Source organism: Prosopis cineraria, unplaced genomic scaffold (genome assembly GCF_029017545.1).
Source record: "Prosopis cineraria cultivar Desert tree isolate PC_DT_omini unplaced genomic scaffold, ASM2901754v1 PC9, whole genome shotgun sequence".
Lineage (NCBI taxonomy): Eukaryota > Viridiplantae > Streptophyta > Magnoliopsida > Fabales > Fabaceae > Prosopis > Prosopis cineraria.
In genome coordinates, this window is record NW_026555340.1 from 17,573,388 (window position 1) to 17,586,311 (window position 12,924).

Here is a 12,924-nt window from a genome sequence, read left to right on the forward strand (position 1 = left end):
CTGAAGTGGTGGTTGCCAGAATTCAAGCTGTCTTACCAACCAGTCAGGAGGAAGGGGAAGATAGGGTCAAATGGTTGAGTAGTGACAAGGAAAAATACTCTGTTGCAGAAACGTATGATGAGCTAAGTGAGTTTTCAAGCAGCGAAAGAGGATCCAATTTGGAACAAGACATGGGAATGGCGTGGACCACGACAAATACAGGTATTTTTATGGTTCTATACAAATGGAAGCTTACTAACTTCTATGCTCAGATTAAAAAATATTGGGAACACCTCTAGTATGTATTTGATGTGGAAGAGAGAATGAAGACAGTCTACATGCTATTAGAGATAAAACTAAAGCAAAAATAGCAAGCACTTAAATGTGAAGATAAGGTCAGTAATTTCTTTTTTCTCTCATTACATGACTGGGTGTTAATTAATCTACAGAAAGAATGAAAAAGTGGGTCTGGCTGGCACTTGTTATGTGCAATCGAGGCATGGCAATTGTGGAACTGGAGAAACGCTCAACTATTTGATGAGGGATTTCAATGGCCAACAGACCTTGCTACAAAAATAAAAAACTATACAAAGGAGGTCCATGAGGCTTATAACACAAATGGACACGAAACTTAATATTGATAGTGCTACACAGGGGAAAATGGAAAGGCTAGCTGTGGGTGGAGTCTTTCGGGATATGCAAAGAAAATAGGGAGATGCTCAGCTGAAATGGCTGAATTGTGGGGTGTCTTGACAAGTATCACTGCTAAATAACATTGATGGTCAAGTTGTTATAATTGAAAGTGATTCTCGGGCTGTGGTTCAAAAGATAGAGAGAGCCTTCTTACATGGAGAGGCTAATAAGTTTTCTAGGCACATAAAAAAGACGATAGGGAACAGGTGGCAAGTCGAAGCAAGCCACGCACTCCGTGAGGGAAAAACTTGTGCAGATTCGTTGGAGAAATGGGGAAAATTCCAGACATAGTTGAGCCACTTGTTAAAAGAACCACCTGATGAAGTGGGACCATTATTAGATAAGCATAGAATAGGTACTGTGATGCAAAGGATACTACATTGGTAACTTACTTGGGTTTTGGCCCTGATATGAATGTAAATATATAAAAAAAAAAGAATATCTATACACTCAACAAAAAAAAAAAAACACTTCAAAATTTTGAGACTAAGTGCTTGTTTAGATATGGTTCCAGAATCGATTAAGTGTATTAAAACCATGGTTTTACTAAAAATTACCCAAACACTTCATTTTCACACAATTGATTATTTTGACCAGAACCACGTTTTGCCTCAAGCTCAAAAGAGTAGCTTCCGATGATCAATTATAAAAAAATTAATTAATAAAATTAATTTTAATTATAATTGATTATGTTATAATATAATCGTGTTTGAATTTTTTTTTTTGAAATTGATTTTGAAGAATTAAAAATGTTTGAATAATTTAATCATTATCAATTTTAAATATATAAAATACCATAAAGGACATTACTTTTGAAAATTAAAATATTGATAAAGTTGTATATATTATTAAATTTTTTTAATTTTATTTAACAAGTAAAATATACTATTTAACTTATAAATAATTAATTATGTCAATTTAAATTATATTAATATCAATAATTTAATGTATGTAAAAAATAAGTAAATATAATATCTATTTAATATTTATTATTTAATATAAATGTATTATATATTAGTTAAAGTTGTAGCTAAAGGTTAGTAAAAGAAAAGGGTTAACAAGCAAATAGGGCTCTGAACTGTTATTTGAAAATTGTTTTGAACTTTAAATTTTTAAAATATGCAAAATAAACCCTAAATTTTTAAACTTATAGCAAAATAAATTTTGACTACTAACTTTTTAACATTGTTACTGTCTATGCAAATATTGTTTATGTTTTATTTTTTTATGAATTTAACCCTGATTGTTACAGTATTCGTATAGACAATAACGATATTAAAAAAATTAACAGTCAGGGTTTATTTTATTATAAATTTAAAAGTTTATGATTTATTTTGTATATTTTAATAGTTTAAGGTTTATGATGATTTTCTAGTAAGAGTTCAGAATTTTATTTACTCATTAATAAAAAAAATAAAAAAAACAAGCCGGAGCTAGAGCTTGGAGTTCATGCACATTTTGCAAGAAGGAAGGAAAAAAAAACACACACACACACACAAAATAGAAGGCGATCGCATTGTGAGATAATGATGAGGCAGGCATACATATGGTATCTAAAAATTTCTGATACACCATTAAAGCTGAACGTCAGAATCGATTTATGGAAGTTAAAGCTGTGAGCTTATTTCAAAAACATGATTAAGGTCAATAATTGATTAGCACTAATTTTTGCTGTTTGGGTAATTTTCATTCCAACCGTGATTTTGCCCCAAAAAATTGATTAATTATCCCATCCAAATAGGCAGTAACTACTGGTAGAAGGCCATACTTTCGCCTCATTCCCTGAGCCCGGTTTTAGCTGATGAGCAATATGGATCATTTAGATTTTTAAACTGGATGGTTCATATTGATATATTTTATTAGCTAAAGTATATATTTAATCTTTTAATTTTATATAATATTTTATTTTAATCTCTTAACTTTATAAAGTATTATTTTAGTACTTTGACCCTATTACTATTAGTTTTATTCTAATAAATTTTTACATCAAATTTTTAAACATTGACAAAATATTCTCAAATGTTGATATAAAGTTTAATTTTTTTAAAATAACAATGACTGACACAAAAAATAATCATTTAAAATTAATAATATTAGGGTTAAAGGATTAAAAAGATAATTTTAAAAAAAATTAAAAGACTAGATTAAAATTTATATAAAGTTAGAGGAATGAAAGTATAGTTTAACCTCTTTTATTTTCATATTTTTTATATTTATTAAAATAAAAATTATAAATTTTAATAAATTTACTTTATTATCAATCTAGATAATATAAATTTAATTTAGATGATCTAATTTAATATAATTTTTTATTATAAATTGACTATCCAGATATATTTTGAACAGCTTAAATTTAATATTAGAATTTTTATTTTAGTAAATATAATATTAAAAAAATAGAATCTTCAAAATGGAACCTAAAAAAACTAAAAAAGTTTGCAACTTAAAAATTTTAAATCTAAACTATCCAAAATACATCTGGATAGTTAATTTATAAAAATTATAAAAGCCCTTAATATTAAATTTATCATTTAGATTAAACTTGTATTGTCCAAATTGATAATAAAATAGATTTATTAAAATTTATTATTTTTATTTTAAAAATATACTAATAATTTTTTCTGTTTATTAAAATAAAGTTTAATTTTTTTAAAATAACAATGACTGACATAAAAAATAATCACTTGAAACTAATGATATTAGAGTTAAAAGACTAAAAATATCATTTACAAAATTAAAGGACGAAATTGAAACCTTATATAAAGTTTGAGAAATAAAAGTATAATTTAACCTATTTTATTTTTATATTTTTTATATTTATTAAAATAAAAATTATAAATTTTAATAAATTTACTCTATCATCAATCTGACAATATAGATTTAATCTGAACAATATATGATCTAATTTACTCTATCATCTAATTTAAGATGGCAGTAGGATCAATTCTGACGGATCATATGAACAATAGGTAAGCATATTTCTGGATGCAAAGAAGCTGTGGAGGAGCATGATCGGAGAAATCATGGGGAAGATGAGTGTGCATCAAGCTGCTCTGTGTCTAGAAGAAGGATTGGCTCAGTTCTTGGTTGAGTTCAGAGATCAAGAACCGGTCAATGTAATAGAATGGTTTAAGGCTCCATCGTCAATGACTCAGGCCACCACCACCACCACCACCATCACCTCCACAAATGATCATCACAAGCATCAATGAATAATTTTTTTTTGGTTTTCTTCATATTTGAATCTTCCAAAGTAGAGCAATTCAGAGCTGTTAAGGTATATGTATTCCAGTATTGCTTACAGATAATAATATGATTATTGATTTTACTGTTACTGATTATGAGCCTTCGAATGGTTTTATTTTTAGGAGGCGATATCAGTTTATGTATTATTGAGCAAGGTACAAGAACTGAATAGTGTAGTTACGATGTTGATTGATTACAAAATGTAAGTGACAGTATCATAGTAGTGGTGATTGGTAATTTTTTTCCCCATTTTTTGTTTCTGGTGTTCATAGCAGAGTGCAAACAATTATGAAAAATTGATCTTGAATTGTGATTAAATTGTAAATGGTATATCACTATATTATGTCTAATTGAATTCATTCAATTGTTTACTTCTCTTTTTAACTGAAATAGTAAGACGTGTAGAATTGGTTTTTAATTCTTTATCAAGTCGTAGTAATAAGTAATAACTAATAATAGATGAAAAATTGGGAGTCTATAGACTATTTTGTTATATATATATATATATATATATATATATGAGCTAAGGACTATCATGTTATATGAATTTGAAAAATAATAGCACAATTTATTTATGATTTATATTACCCAATATTTTCAAAACCAGACCGAACATTAAACTGGAGAGGCCAACGGTTCACATGGTCCAACTGGGTTGAACCAATAGTTGAACCGGTAGCATAATAATTAAATTAAAAAATTATATATCTATATAATAATATAAACAAAACATTAAAAAATTAAAATATCAAGTTAAGTAGGTAAATTCAACTTCAACATATGACAAAGTAACAACTAACAAGGCAATATAGCATAACACACCAACAATTCAAACAAGCACAATATCATATTTATCTATTCATGATGTGTCAAAGATTGGTGGATCCTAATTAAGCTAAGCATGTGTTTCCTAAAAATCATCATCACTATAAGTTTTAATATCTTCTTAGGCAAAAGATCTCAAATCAAGTCTTCCCATGATTGAACGTCCACCCGCAGTCAGAACCCCATTGCCTCCTCCTTCATTATTACCTTTATTGAATAGTGTAACAAATCAAGTATTAAAATTAATAAGTAACATATACTATAACAAAAAAAAAATAACATGACTAAATACTAGAAAACACCAAAGATCAAACCTTCATCTTGATTGATAGAAACTTGTAAAATTGTTGTATCATTATAAAGCATAGCTTCTTCTATCTCATCATAATTAAGGGTAGGAGAATCTTTATCTTCCATGATCCAATACTCAATGTCACCAATTCTTTTATAATCAATAGGATTAAAATATCTTTTCTTGTTATAAACTCTAAAACACATAACCAAAGTATTAAAACTTTAAAAGTTAACAACTTATAATTAAACTCATGTTAAACAAAGTTTAGCTATGATTAAATAATATACCTATTTCTCAAATGAAGGTTGTAATGAATAAACACAAGATCATTTAACCTTTTATGCTCCAACCTATTCCCTTTTTAGAATGTATTCTTTTAAAAACACTCCTTCACAACCATATGAAGATGAAGTTTGGCTTAAGAGTCTTACTATCAATTTTTTAACATTTGGTGCACTATCACCAAACATTTTCCACCATTCATCTATGAAATTTAGCATCAAAGATAAACATAAGTAAGAAATATAAAAAGTATTATAGTTAAATGAAAAGAGTATTAAAATTTACCTAGCCACAATAAGTTTATAGATGAAATGGCTAAGGAACGACTGAAGTTGTCAACTCTATCTTGATACAACAAACTTTCTTGCACAAACTTGATTTTGTTAGTAGTGATTGTCTTATTCAAAACATCAAGAAATCTAGCCATAACTTTTGGCTTTTTACAGAAGCTCTGCTTATGATAAAAGAACATAGGATTTAGGAAATAAGCTACTCCATGTAGCTTCTGACGAAGTTAAGAATCTCACCTTTTCTTGATAATCCTTGTGTAAGGCTTGTACAAGGGCTTTTTGTTCATTAATATATTCTTGATAGTTTTTCTTGCCCTGTATATGCCATCATATACATACCCAAGTGAAGATCTCTCATCAACATCAACAATCCTGAACAACTAAATAAGTGGTGAAACAATTTGGACCACAATTTTATAATCATTCCAAAATTGATTGTCTAGCATTGTTGAAGTCAAATCCTCTACCTTTTCCCCTTTTGAGTATCTAGAATCTAAAAACATTTTGCTACTTACTAAGGCTTACAAATCATGTTTATGCTCATGAATACTTCTCAATGCAATAAAAGTGGTAGCAAATTGTGTCATCCCAAGGTGAATAATTTCAATCCAACCTTCTCTTTTTCTCATCCAAGCAAACAAAAAAGCATGATTATAAACAAACTTTGACACCATAGATGCATGTGTTGCCAAGCCAGTCACAACATTCATTTTACCAATATTTCTTAAAATCAAGTTCAAACAATATGCAGCACAATGAGGCCAAAAAATAGAAGGAAATTTGTCACATAATAACTGCCCAACAGCTTTATAATTAGTTGCATTATTAGTTACCAAGTGCATAACATTTCTAACTCCAACAAAGTCAACCATTTCAGTGAACAAGTTTCGTAAATTTTGGGCATCCTTGACTATGTCTGATACATCAACAGATCTAATAAAAATAATCCCCTTAGGAGAGTAGACAAGAAGTTAACAAATTTCTTATTTGCTTGATCTTGCCAACCATCAACTATAATTGTACAACTAGTATTATCCTAAAAGTTTCTAAAACTACTAACTACTAATTGAACTTCCTTTTTAGTATCAAGCAGTACTTTAGTTCTCATGGCATGATAACTTGGCCCTTTATAATAAGGCCAATAGCTGTAAATGCATCAATCATAGGTTGAAAGAATGCTGAATTAACAACATTCAATGGAATACAACAATCAGACATCTTAGTAAAAGCCATGTTTGCTCTATGTATAGGTTCTTTACCTGCAAGTGCACTTTATATCCCTAGCTGTGCTCCTAGGGTTGTTCTTGGTGCAAAATATTTATCAATAAGCGCCTTTCATTTTCTAAGTTAAGTTTGACTTTGTGGCTGACTTTTCTTGAGGGTTTGAGATTGAGTAGAAATTTCTTGTGAATTTCCATCATTTCTTTCTAATGGTGTGACATTAGGGTTACATGGATTGTCCTCTTCATAATAATCTTGCTTTTTGCCTTTATTCTCCCTAATCTCCTTCAAATTTTCTTCCACTTAGTAGTGAACATTAACAGGCACCTTTTTGAAACTTATTGCATCCCCTTTCTTTCTAACAAGATGTCGTTTTTTCTATGAATCCCTCCACCACCAAATTCTTTTGCACAGTACAAACATTTTAGGCGCCATCTAGGACTTGATCTTAGCACAATGGTCCCATATAGGATCTATCTTTGATCTAACAGATTGTGTTGATGCAATAGTTGAAACATTTTCAAATGTCATTTTCTATAAGGCAAAATTTAGACTTGCCATTAAGAGATCTAATTAATATATAAAGTATGAACAAAGAAGAATAAACAAAAATCTAATGTGATTCATGTAAATAGCATAATAGAAGATCTCTTTGCTTTAAAGACAAAAAGAAAGGAAAGGAATAAAGGGGTCAGGCGAATTACATGACAACTTTTTTAAGGAAATATAGGCATGTAAGATATAGAAATGAATGGTGCTTGAAATATGTTAAGATAATAGCTTTTGACTTTGTTAAAGGGTTAATTACAAATCTTTATTCAATATAAAGAATGTTCAAAGTGCTCTTCTCTTCATTTTTCATCCCCCCACCCTTGACTCTTTTGCATCTCTACTTTATTTTATATATAGATTCTAGTGCTCAGTCTTGAATTGGCTATCAAGTATCAACTAATTGATGCATTGTCAATGAGTGCTTGTAGGCAGTTTCTTATAGCTTAAAATCCATTACACAATCATTATATATAGGTATATATAGCGTTCAATCAAATTAGATCTCCACTAGATAATAAATTTGAACTTATAAGGAATTAAAAATTTGAAATACATATTAAAACTCACTTAAACGATGAAGCAGAGCCAAATAGATGAAGAAGAAGATTAGAAGATTTAAAACTCCAACTGAACGGGAAGGATGAAGAAAACAATCACAATTGAGATTGGATGCTCTGCCCTGTCACTTGTGTCTGTGTTTCAATCCATCAATGGCTTCTTGGCTTCGGTGCGTCCCATAGTTGAGGAAAAGGATAGATCAATGAGGACGAGGAACAGGAGGAAAATAGCAGTCGTGGGCTGTGCTTGTCGTGGTCGATGTCGATTGATAAGGAAAGATGAAAGAAATCACACCATTGCATTGCCAAAGCCACAAAGAATGGGAGGAGAGGAGGAGCAAATTAGCAAAGTCGTAGTAGCAGAAGCTTGAAATCGAAGCCCAGAGACAAAGTGCAATATAATAAACAAAGCAGAAAGCCAAAAACACATGCTCTAAGTCTACGGCTCTGCCTTTTCTTTTAGAACTCAAATATGCAAAAAAAAAAATAATAAACTATTTGATTTTTTAAAACTAGAACAGGTTCCCAACTCAAATTCAATTTGCAGGCTAACTGGCAATTTGGATCGACTCAACCCGACTAAATATCTCACATAGTTTTTCCCTTCTGGCCTAGCCGAAATCCGAATTGATCAACGATTGAACCATTCAATCCAGTTTGGTTTAAAATCATTCATATTACCACTTTTACATTTTATTTAAAGAGAATTTTTTTTAATCTTATTTATAAGTCATCTCATTTAATTTTTATTACATATTTTTTATTTGACCTTCATTAAATATTAAAATAAAAAAAATATATTGTTAATATATATATATAATAAGAATAAAGTTAAAAAATTATTAAATTTTTAGATAAAATTTAAAAATTTAATTTTTTTTTAATTTTAATAATAAATATTGAAAGTGTGCTATAAATAAAACGTACATCAATACCACAAGAACAACAGATAGATTGTTTGTTACTATAATTAGTTTTAGTTGGTATCAATTCATTTCAACATGCATTGACACCCAAGTCAAATTTCAAAGACTATACCTAAACAATCATTATATTAATAAAAAAAGACTTCTTTTAATTTATATGCGATGCAAAAACAAACAATAAATTAATCGATGATTCCTTAATTAATTAATAATTATACACGCTTCAGGCCCAAAGAATGACACGTCCACGGCCTTCAGCAATCAGTTGCTCTGAGTCTCGACTCTGACCATTTGAGCTCCGAAATCCGAATTCGAAGTCGCTACTGGCTTCATATCTATGGATTTTCCATTCATGAACAAGAACTTCCTGAGAGTTCCTTCCCTCTGAAACCCAGCCATCTCCAGAACTCTCTGGGACGCCACATTCTCAACATCAACCAGAGCTTCAAGCCTCTCCAGATCCGGCAACTCAACGAACGCCATTTCCACCACCTGCTTCACCATCTTCGTCGCGATCCCTTTCCCCCAATACTTCGACCCTAAAACATACCCAAGTTCTGCAGTTTCGCTCTGGCCTCGTCATCCCCGGTGAAAGATCGAACAGAAATCGATCCGATCGCGCGATCGCCGACGCAAATCGCTCGGAACAATAAGCACTTTGTGGTGAAGTTTTGGATGAAATCGACGGCGGCGTCTTTGCTTGTGTAGGGTTCCCAGCTGCAGAATTTGGCCGCTCGTTCATCGGTGGCCCAGACCATGAAATCGTCGGTGTCGGAAAGGAGGGGTCGAAGAGAGATCTGAGCCAAATCGAAGGCGTCTTCCATGATTGGATTGTGGCTTTGAACAAGAGGAATTTTCGTTGTGGGGACATTTATAGTGTGATGGTGAATGAAGAATTGGGCACGGATGATTTAAGTAGGGATCAGGGCAAGGAATGAGAAGCAGACAAGATAATGGAAGATGAAAGAAATTGATAATATTGAATGGCTTCAAGCTGCCTGGGCTGACTTCCGGAAAGAGATGGTTGATATGCGGAGGGAACAAGAGAACCGGACCCGGTTTGAACTTTGAACCAATATTTCTAAAACCCGACACGATGTTGAATTGAAAAGTCTATCCGTTTACAGTTCATATGGTGATGGTAGAATTAATAACGTAATAATTAAATAAAAATAATATTAAATATATATAAAATAAATATAAGAAAAAAAATTATAATATGTTAATAAAATGACATAATATGATTATAAATTATAATTTTATAACTTGTTAAATATAAATATATCTTAATTAAATTAAATATAAGTAGACTCAAAATTATCTCTATTTACATATATAATTGTCAATATCTTTATAATAAAATGATCTCAAATTATATTTTATATATGTAAATTATTTGAAAATAAAATTGGCTTTTAGCAAGATTTTATTTTTAAATTTTTCTAGTTTCTTTTCTATAATTTTTATGGTTTTTCAATAACATGTTTAAAACAATTTGGTTTTTTGAAAATTGTTCATGTTCTTGGTTCAATTTTGATTTCAAGTTTAATAACAGCTCAACTCTAATTTAATCCAATTCAATTATAAAAACAGTTTTTTGATCCAGACTAAACCTTTAGATCAATGTTTTCAGAACTAGATCGGATATTAAATTGATAATGTCAATGATTCATAATTTACATAGTTCAATTGGATTGGACTAATGGTTAAACTGGTGACGTAAAAATTAAATTAAAAAATTTATATATGTATATAATAATTTAAATATAAAAAATAAATATGAAATTGCTACTTAATTTAAAACTAAAACCAAAAATTTTAAGTTTATTATGAGTTAATCAGTTACATGATACAATATAACATCAAATGATTAAAAAAATTAATTATTTTCAAAAAAAATTGATAAAAAAAATTTCTTTTAACAGTCTCATTTTTTAAAATTGAATTTGATTCTTAATCCGACAACCAATTTAAAATGACCCAACCTTAAAACAATTTTTAAATGTTGATCGAACTTATATTGATTCAACTGTTCGATTTGATTTAATTTTTTAATATTGCTGTAGACAGTCGGATTGTTTGGTTCGCTTTGAATTTTAAATCATTACTTTAAACTTTGAACTATCGATTCACAATGGACCGATAATTAATAAATTAATACATTTTAAATAACGATAAAATAAAAAATAATCATTTTTTATGATCAGACAAGTTGCTATAAGAAGGAAAGCTCTCACTAGTCCCGAACTTCCACCAATTCAACTAACTGTTTGACCACTCTTTGAATCAGTGGTTACCCAAATTAAAAAGTAGATAATCGATGTCCCTTCATATTATCTTTGTTTCTGGACTTGAACGGCTTTACCTAAGAAATTATTGATATACTTGGGGTCTTTAGTGGTAAATATTAGAAAAACGTGGTGCTCCAAAATTCTCTAAATCAGTGATCCACTTAACAATTGCCCTCAATTCTTTCATGAAAAAAAAATAAGATTTATTAATAATTCATAGTCTCAATTGAAAATATATTTAGTTTATACTTTACTCCATCCCCTAATGTAAATTTTGTGTATTCGTGTGTTATTTAAAAAAATTGATCATTAATTAGTTTATTTTAATTTTATCCTATTATACTTAGTGGAGAGTAAAAAGTTATTAGAGAGAAAAAAATATTTTAAAGATGATAATTTAATAAAAATAAATTAAAAAAATAAGCAAAATCAATCATTTAACTACTTTTTAGTTTTATTTTTATTTTTAATAACCAACAGGACAAAAGCCCACAATCAACTAAACAACAATCTCTTTCAAGTTGACAAAGCTCAAGTAATCTCTACTCATTATATCTGCGTATTATAAAATATCATCCAAAGTTATTGTTGCAAGACCAAGGCCATAGGATCGCATCCCCATGCTAGAGTAGCTTTGTACCTAGGAGAAGTATACAAGAAAACATCATCGTATCAAAAGAAGTGACTATATTATGAATAAAATGTCTGGGAAAAAGTGATTCATGGCCATAAAGATCAATCTCCAAAAAGCATATGACAGGATGAATTTGAAGTTCTTGGTTGAGGTCCTCAAGAAAATTGGTATACCAGAAAAGCTATGCACATTAATAGAATCCTACATCTCATCGTCTTCCTCTCAAATTCTCTAGAATGGTTCTAAATCTAGAAATTTTATGTCAACCAGAGGGTTTGATAAGGTGATCCCTTATCACTATACCTATTTGTGCTTGGAATGGAAAAACTAACACATATCATCATGGATGCTATAGTAGAGGGAAAATGGAACCCACTCATAATTAGTAAGAAAAAAGTGCAGATTTCATACTTATCACGCCCCAAAATAGAGGGTGATCAGCATGGGTGTGAATTACTTTCACATTCCCGTAAGCCTTCAAATGAATATTTATTTCATTTCTCAAGAAATGCAAAGTTTAATTAAATCATATGAGAATTTAAATAACTTCTTTAAATTCATTATCATAAGAAAGTGTCAACGTTTTTGTAGAAATTTTGGCAGAACCTCCTCTGTAATTAGGATCTCCCAAAAATTCTACAACAAAAATTTTACAATAACAGTATAATTCAGGAGCATAGCTCCTTCCAGCCAATTATCAATATACAAACCAAAAATAAATTCATAAACAACCTATGTGGAGCATATGCTATTTCTTTCAAATCAAAAGGACATACAGATTATATATTTATATTAAAGTAACAATACCAATCAAAAAGTCCACCCACTGTAGCTAATTGCCCTTTTTGAGGTCGTTGGTGGGATCAGCGTCAGCTAACGAATCTGAGGCCAAAATAATTTTTCCAGTGAATAGTATTCCCATGAAAAATTTCTTAAAATTTTAATCAATAAATTTCAATAATAGTGTCAGCTAGTTAAAAGCAATGTTATCAAAATTTATAAACATATGAATCATAACCATATTTATGAAATAAGAGTAAATTGAGAATAATTTATGTTATCATGCTTAAAAAAATGATCTGCTCTCATATAACTCAAAATGATACCAATTATTAGTTAAAATCGGATAATTT

At 29.7% G+C, this 12,924-nt stretch overlaps 2 pseudogenes; one reads left to right on the plus strand and one right to left on the minus strand.

The window, feature by feature from the left end:
- Nucleotides 1-517, plus strand: part of LOC129319617 (TNF receptor-associated factor homolog 1b-like) — a 39,531-nt pseudogene extending 39,014 nt beyond the window's left edge.
- An 8,441-nt stretch (nt 518-8,958) lies between these two features.
- LOC129321093 (uncharacterized) lies at nt 8,959-10,020 on the minus strand (annotated as a pseudogene).
- Between the last annotated feature and the right edge of the window lie 2,904 nt (nt 10,021-12,924).